This window comes from Canis lupus, chromosome 10 (genome assembly GCF_048164855.1).
Source record: "Canis lupus baileyi chromosome 10, mCanLup2.hap1, whole genome shotgun sequence".
Lineage (NCBI taxonomy): Eukaryota > Metazoa > Chordata > Mammalia > Carnivora > Canidae > Canis > Canis lupus.
The window spans coordinates 62767128-62776067 of NC_132847.1; the positions used below are offsets into that span (position 1 = coordinate 62767128).

An 8940-nucleotide genomic window follows, 5' to 3' on the forward strand; every position below is an offset into this window, starting at 1 on the left:
GGAAAAAACATAAATGTCCATAAACAAAAAGAATAGATTAATTTGGAGTTATTCATAGTGTGTGGAATACTTTACAACAGCTAAAATAAGAAAAATTTTACAAAGGTAGGTTGTGGGCACTAAGGTGTTTATTATATTACTTGTTTTGTTTTTCTGTGGGATTCAAATATTTCACAATTTTATAAATTAGCAAAATAAAACAAAACTTGGGCAGTGTTTCTCAATATTTTATCCATAAACCACCTGCATCAAAAATCACTGAAGCTAGGGATCCCCAGGTGGCGCAGCGGTTTGGCGCCCGCCTTTGGCCCGGGGCGTGATCCTGGAGACCCTGGATCGACTCCCACATCGGGCTCCAGGTGCATGGAGCCTGCTTCTCCCTCTGCCTGTGTCTCTGCCTCTCTCTCTCTCTGTGTGTGTGACTATCATAAATAAATAAATAAATAAAAATTTATAAAAAAAAAATCACTGAAGCTAAAAAATAAAAAAAATAAAAAAATCACTGAAGCTATATGTCAAAATGCAGATTCCTGGGGCCACTCCCCAGGCCAATACCAAAAACTCCAGCCTGAATCCAGCAGTCTATATTCCAAAGAAGACGACCATTTAGGAGATTCCTAAAGGAGCACTGACACAGGGTTTTAGAAAGGAAAACAGTTTAGTAGAAAACAGAAACTGAGTAGAGCTCTGGGCTGGAGAAATGAGTCATGCAGAGCTTAGAGGGGGCTGAAACTGTGGTACACCTCAGAGTCTGGGCGGGAGGCACAAGAACTGTGGCCACTTCACGCAGGAGAGAAGGGGCACTAAGTGGTGAGCAGGACCCATCAGGATTAAACTGTAAAAAACAGAGAACCCGAATATCAGTGGCCTAAACCAGCAAGCCTTGCATTTCCTGCTCCTATGGAAGAAGTCTGGAGTTAGTCAGTATGGGGGTGGGGGAACAGGTGTAGCTCTCCACAGTGTCAGGAAGCCACATCTGTCCTATGCCACCGTGGCTCTGCCCCACGCTCAGCATGCCAAGCCAACCTCATGGTCTAAGGTGACTGGTGAACTTTGGCCACCGTAACTATACTGCAATCAACAGGAAAGAAGAAAGAGGGGGGGAAAGCCTATCTCCTTTTAAAGATACTTCCCCAAAGTAGTATACACCACTTCCGCTCACATCCTGAAATCTGTCTCATGGCCATACATAGCTGACCATGAGGCCAGGGACCAGGGACATGATGCCTTTATTCCAGGTGGCCAGGTACCCAGCTAAAGATGGGGAGGAGAGGCTCTATCAGCAGCGCAGAGAAAGGGGTAGAAAAGACGTAGGAGTATCTGACCTAGAGGGCCAGGGGTTGCAAGCCTTAAAGCTCAGCTGCAAAGACCCAGGAAGCTGCTGTGAAGGCGGAGGGTCAGAGCCATCCTGGTCAGATGATTTCTGGCATGGCGAGTAAGCTGGATTTCTGCTTTTCAAAGTGTCACCCCTGGGCCAGCAGCATCAACTTCACCTAACAGAAAATGCAGACTCAATCTGCACCCAGCCCTACTGAATCAGAATCTGCATTTGAACACGATGTCCAGCACTGGGCCGTAATATCCCAGAGAAGAAAAAGGAGAGAGACTGGGGAGGCTGGCAGCACAGGACTGGGACTAGGGTGCCCTACATAAAGGGGTGGCTGGGCTCCTGTGAGTCGGAGAGCCCCCTATGGAAGAGCATGCGGAGGCAGGCCAGACTTGACTCGGGGCTATGCATGGAAGACACTGCCAACAAAGGAGAACAGGGAAGAGGAGGAGGGATGCTTGAGAAATGTGGAAAGAACGTGGCCTTGAAAACACACTTGAAAAGAGTATCAGTGAAGTGTAGACTCAACTACCCTGCATTATAGACCAGGGAACACTTCATCTTCGCAACACCCCTAAGGGGTAGGAGCCATGCTTCCCACCAGACTTGATAAACGGAGGTTCAGAAATGTTGAAGCACCAAGTCACACAGCTGGATGCTAGCACAGCTTACAAGAATACTTTGGAGAGATTTGGCCACTTTACAAAGCAGAATGTATAACCTAATTTAATCCTCACAATTACTCTGTGAAGTAAACAGGAAGTGGCTGTTATTTTAATTTTGCAACTAAGGAATTCGAGGACTTTTGATTCTTCATCCAACACTTTTTCCCCACTCTTGTTCTTGATTTCCTAACACATTATGATAATGAGGAAGGGAGACAGTGTGGGGTTTACTGGACCTGAATTCAATTGTGTGAGAGTCTAGCCCCATGACAGGCATATATGGTAGATCCTCTAATGTAATTGACACTGTTATTATTATATCTACTAACACTTGGTTTTGTTCAACTGGAAAGTAGTATCCCAAAGGTAGCTTATTGGAGCAAGGACCACAGAAGCCAGATATGGAGGGGAAAATAGAAGATGGTGTGTCAACAAGGAGGGAAGGAATTCTAAATAATGCTGCAGAGCACAGACTTTGGAGCCAGAGAAGTTGGATCCACTTGCCAGCCCTGCTACTTATTAAAATGGTGATATTGGGCAAATTACTTAATATCCCCCTGCTTCCACTCCCTCATGAAAATAAGATTGGGATACATAAGTATTTGTTAAATTAAACCCTATAAGATGGTAAGTCCAATGCTCAGAAGACAACAAATATCCAATAATTATAGCTATTATTAAATCTGGTTATGAATGGAAGACAAGAGGTGGATATTGAGGCAGTAGTAGGTGCTGGTGCTCACTAAGATAAAGAATAAAGTAACCTGTATTAAACTGTTTTGAGTGTTTATATACTTTATATCAACTTTAAATAAAAAAAAAGATAATCCTCCTCAGGCCCACAGACTTTACATACTGATGATTACAATTAGTCTTCTGATGATGCTGTATTCATGACTAATGCTTCCAAGTTGTGTATTTTTAAATTCCTGTACACCTCACAAGTGTATTCACTAACTCTGAATATAGTAAATGTGTACAAAACAAGTAGTCATAGGCTTTTGCCTTAAATGTTCATGAAGTGAAGAAGTTAAGGGAAAACGCTAATGAGCTCATTGTCTCATTTATGAGAAGCTTTGGCACAACTTATTACGGTGACAGATGTTCTGCTTCCTAGAACCTTTTTGTTCCACCCCCAAAATCTATATTTTCCTTTAGTATATTGATTTCTTGTTATAGAGCAGGAATGGCTATGAAATGTCTTTATTTGGGAGCTGAGGGATGCCAAGATGTGAGAGGGGAAATGTATCATGATTTACAGGAGACCTGAAAGGATGAGTGGAGGACTCAGGAGAAGGCAGTCTGTATCCGGGAAATTATTTACAATTTGACTGAAGGACAGAGAGACTCACCAGAGGAAGAAAAGGGGGAGCAAATGAAAAAAGCATCCAATCACAGGGAAACCCTTTGATGGATGAGGGAGATACTTTAATAGATGAGAAAGCACTTTCCCCAGTGGCCAGTTGGCTCACCTCATCCCTCTTTTGGCCTGTAGCACAGTGGAAAGATTCGGCGTAACATGTTATGGAATATATGACAGTGGTCCAGCTGAGATGTCCGAATAACAAACAGAAGTGTTCTTTTCTCTTTTGAGGAGGGGCCACCGATTTCTCTTTTGGGCTGAGGCTAGATCTTCACTACCAAAACATAGCTGGAAATTGAGTCGACTGATTATGAACAATGTCCCAAATGCCACTTTTCTTAGCAATACAAATAACATTTCTGTAGTATATTTAGAGTTTCAAAGCATGCTCACGTGCGTCATCTCCTTTTATCTTATAAATAACCCTCTGAAGTAAGTGTCATTACTTTCATTTTATACTTGAGAAAACCGAGGTTTAAAGAAGTAATTAGCAGGAGAATCCACACCAGCGTCTGTCTGACCATGCTATCTTTCTGGCCCCTCAATAAATGTCAATCTATGGCCACAGTTTCCACAAAGGGCTTTTTGGGGGCGATCTCTGCCAAGCATACCTTAGGTTTCAATGATGTTTTTCCCTCCAGGCCAATTCTATGGCCCTTGACATCTCTTAAAGGCCTTAAGAGCCCACTTGAGGTCTCTTGGGAGATCTGGAATGAGGGTGAGGGCTGGAAGTGGGCAGAGCAGTGTGGTGCCCCAGTATCTAAGCTGTAGCTTCCCTGGGCTTCCGAGGACCCTGTATCCTTTGTGTCTCATAGCTGTATCCTTCTCTGCAGCTCACACCAGCAGCACCCTCTCGTATGTCCTCTCAGAGGCCATAGATTGCCCTCCAGCCATCCTAGGTATCCCATTTCTCAAAGTCTCTTTTACTTCTATATCACTCAGGATATCTCAGCAAGCAGTTAGAAAGCAATCACTTACTGCAAAGTGCTATCTCCTTGAGAGAACTTCCCATATGGGAAACAGCCAGGGGAGATGGGGTCTTCTGTAATCACACCAAACCTGTCCTTTCATCCGTGGCAGAAAGCCTCAGACTTGAAGCAACATCCCCACTTCTTCCTCTGATAACTTCCTGGTCTGATGGAATCTTTTCTACCATCAGTGTCAACAAGCTTACAGTCCTCCCTATGCATGGAAGAGAGGGAGTGGCCTTGCCCCAGCTCCACAGTACAAAGTCATCCCCATTACAGTAACAGTTGCAGGCTCGTGTACAGATTTGCCCGCACCTGTGCCATTGCTAGTTGTGGTACCTTGGGCAAATACTTACCTTCTCTGGGACTCGGTGTACGCATCCTTAAATAGGGTAAATACTACATATGGAATGGTAATGAGAATTAAAACTCCTATATGGGGACACCTGGGTGGCTCAGTGGTTGAGCATCTGCCTTTCGCTCAGGAAATGATCCCGGGGTCCTGGGATCGAGTCTCACATCAGGCTCCCTGCAAGGAGCCTGCTTCTCCCTCTGCCTCTCTCTCTGTGTCTCTCATGAATAAATAAATAAAATCTTTAAAAAAAACCCCAACTCCTATCTATTTAAGGTACTTAGAATAGTTCCTTGCACACAAAAGCAACATAAGGATTAGAAAAACTGCATTTGTAGAAGAAATTACCTACTTTTAAAAGTAGCTGCTCTATACGAGGTTCTTTACATCTAAAATTCAGATGTCATCTGGAGATATACTGACCCTTCAGAGGCAGATAATAAGTGGCTTCAATTCATAGATTAGAGAAAAACTTAATAATCCATGGATTAGAGAAAAACTTTATAATCCCAATAATCTCCTCAAGAGTTTTTTGAATTCCCAAGGGTACCTTACACTTTTTGATTAGCTCAGGCTCTAAACAGCAGTTTCTTCAGAATTATTCTGTTTGGGATTGTTTTGTTGTTCTGCAATACATTGTGTGACTGTCCCACAAATATTTAGCTCAGATTTATATTTATAACTCAGATAAAACTTATAAAGGAATTCATGTGTGTAGCAATCTTTACTGAACCTTCAGGAAAAAAGCAGGGCTGACCTTACAACAACCCAATCAATTTTAAATTCATTATCAGTCATCGCTGTTCTTTATATGGTTTGTGACTCTGTCCACATGTTCAGATTGGGCCTCCTTAATCTTGCTGTCTCGTCCTTTTCCCTACTCCTACTGTCTCTCCTCAAGCTTTCACTCCCAGATTGCCTCAGACTCCAAATTCCTCGTTTCATTATGCAAACCCGCTGAGCTCTCTCCAGCCCATGACTTTTTTTTAAAAACCTGGCTAAACTTTTCCCACACAAAGACCTTGCTGAAGATGTGAAATTATCCTTTTTGAGAACTTCATTAAATGACTGGCCCAAGATGAAACTCCTCCTTGCTCTGCATTTGTATGGTTAGTAAACATACACTACCTCCATTAGTTCTCACAGCAATGCTGCAAGGTAGGCCTGACTCTCCCTCTTTTATAACCAGGAAAACTAGACTCAGAGCAGTTAAGGAATATACCCAGTCTTGTAGCTGGGAAGGGATGAGCAGAGTCAAGGCCATGTGGGTCTGGCTCGGAATCCCTTGCTATTTTCACAGTACACTGCCCCATATGTTGTGCTAGGCCCTGGGAATCTAAAGGTTCCGAGGTCATGGCAGAGATCAGAGGAGCCACACGGAACTTCTCTCTGGGCCCTTCATCTTGGACAACCCCCTGCTGCGCTCCTGGCTGCCATCTTATGGTAAGTGTCCATGATATGGTGCCCAGACCTGAGCCCAGACTTCCCGGTGGAATCCTACCGACACAGAGGAGAGCAGGACCCTCTACTTCATCCATTACCCTGGACTTCTAGTTATATAACTGGCGGTCCCTTTGGCTCTTTGAACCTCCATTAATCATTGCTGATTCATCCTGACTTTTCAACCAAAAGAAATGCCTGAAACAAAGTTCTTCCTTGAGCTCTGGAGTTAGTCCTAGGGTGAATCCTTGTTTTACCACTTCCTGTGAGAACCTGGACAATTCACCTCTTTTTTAGGCCCCAGTTTCCTCCATTGCTCTAAAAGAGACAATATTATTTACCTTATAAAGTTGTTAGAGGAATTAAATGAATTAATGCATGCAAACTGCTAACCCAGTACCTGGAACACTGCAAAGTTCAATAAACATTAGCTGTAATAATAACAATAATAATTATAAATGGCCATCCTCTCTTCCACCTCCAGAAAATCTGATTTTTGCATTGTTCCATCTCCCCCTTCTCCACGCAAGCCTGCATACACGAGCATGCGCACATTATTAGAAGGCGCCCTCCTAAAGTAGAAGGCCTGGCCTTAGAAACCCTGGATTCAATTTAATCACATGCTAGCTGTGTCTCCAGATGTTCAATCTCCCTTAGCTACAGCTTCTTCCTGTGCAAAATGGAAACCATAATTTTGTACTCACTTAACTCACAGATTCATCATAAAGATTACATAAGCCAGAAATGTAAAGAAGCTCAGCACTTATTGATACCTTATTTCCATTCTGCTCATAAACTATGTCAGTAGATTATTTGTAACGCAGTGCAGGATTTTATACTAATTCCCAATCATGCAGATTTATTTAGGATTTATCAGATTAACATCATTCATTCATTCTTTCATTGTGAGGGGTGGGGTGGCCATAGGCAGAGAGAGAATCTCTGTGCTGAGTACAGAACCGGACTTGGGGCACAATCCCATGACCCTGAGATCATGACCCGAGTGGAGATCAAGAGTCAGATACCAACTGACTCGGCCACCCAAGAGACCCCAGATTAACGTCATTCTAAGTGACTTCTCTATATTCAGCCTTCACATTTTTTTCTCATGTAATATATTTATTGGCTCATGAATTTAAAAAAATCTATTCATACCAAAATGAAAGCACTGGAACCCTATCCCCACTAGTCACACATTTTCTTTTATCATTAAGAGCAAATCTGCACCAATTGGCTGCCTAATATACTGTGCTGGAGGCAATGGCCAAAGAAATATAATTTGGGATGGGTGTCCTCAAGTCATCTAGTATATTGGGGAAAGACCTTCACGTGTGACCTTAAATGTTAATGTCTTGAAACAGTTACAAAACCTTTCAAAGAAACCTAGAAAATGGGACGCCTGGGTGGGCTCAGCTGTTTAGCACCTGCCTTTGGCCCAGGGCGTGATCCTGGAGGCCCCGGATCGAGTCCCACGTCGGGCTCCCTGCATGGAGCCTGCTTCTCCCTCTGCCTGTGTTCTCTGCCTCTCTGTCTCTCATGAATAAATAAATAAAATCTTAAGAGAGAGAAAAAAAAGAAACCTAGAAAACCTCAAAACGTCCCATCATGGGACAACCTCGTAACTCTGATGCTTATTCTCTTTAACAACAGTCTTCCCTCCTGGCTCTGTATGAAATGGAAGAGGCGCGACATTGCGGAACTGAAAATCTCAGGAGTCGTCACCTAACTTTCACGCTGAAGGGCCCCAGGGGGTCCCGGCCTAACCCGTACATCTAGCAGGAGAAGGTGCAGTGATCCCGGAGAGAGCGAAGCACTTGATCCCCATCCCTCCAGTCGGAGGCAGAACCTGGGCGAACGCAGGCCGGCCTGGGCTCGTTGGGTGGTTACAAAACTATCGGAATCCAAGTAGGAGGATGGGACGGGCCCCGGGAAGAAGAGGTACATTTTGCACACATGTGGTTCTGATTGCTCCCCCCACCCCCCCAGCGTTCCCTCCCCCGCAACGTCAAGAGGGGAGGACCCCTGCAGAAGAGAGAGCAAGGACCCCTGGAAAGCGGCCCTGGCGGGGGTGGGGGGTCGTGTGGCGGGGCCCCCAACACCCCGCGGGCGGGCGGGCGGGCGGGCGGCGGACCCGAGGCCTTTCCCTGCCCCCGCGCGGCGCCCGCCCCGCCCGGCGCCCGGCAGTAACCCCGGGGCGCCCCGCAGCCTGGCGCCGAGCCTCTGGCGAGGAGGGGGATACGGGCATGTGCTCCTTTTCTCTGCAAACCTGGTAGTTAGGTCGGGGCCCCTCCCGTGCAGAAATACGAGCTCGGACTCTGCCCACGTGGCTTCTCCGTGAGCGTGTGCTGCCCGCGGTACCCGCCTGGGGGTAGAGGACGCGGGGGACCGCCTCGCCGGAGAGGGGCGGGCCGCGCCGAGGGGGCGACGGCAGCCGGCGGGGGAGGGGCAGGCGAGACGTCCCGGGAGGCCCGGCCGCACGGAGGTCGCCCCGCGGGGCCCGAGGCTGCGCCCAGCCCCGCAGGCCCAGGGAGGGGGGCACCCCCGCAGGGCCCACGCCCTTTACTTCAGAGCGGAACGGAAACCACCAAAAAGGAGGCGCTCTGCACGCCCCGCCGCGGCCGGCAGCGAGCGACGCGCAGGCGCACACGGCGCCGCGTCTGCCCTCGAGTAACCCCGCGCCGCCGGCCGGGCGAACTAGGTGAAAGGTAACTAGCGGGCAGGGCCCCGGGCGACGGCCCCAGCGCGCGTGCGCGGTCCGGGTGCAGCGGAGCGGGGGGCGGGGGGGCGCCGCTCGGCTCACCTCGGCGGGCGTGGCGGGCAGGGGA

General features: G+C 46.9%; 1 long non-coding RNA gene across 2 annotated transcripts in view; it reads right to left on the reverse strand.

The window, feature by feature from the left end:
• LOC140641801 (uncharacterized) overlaps positions 1 to 8940 on the reverse strand; it is a 179807-nt gene that overhangs the window by 11836 nt on the left and 159031 nt on the right. The window lies entirely within an intron of this gene.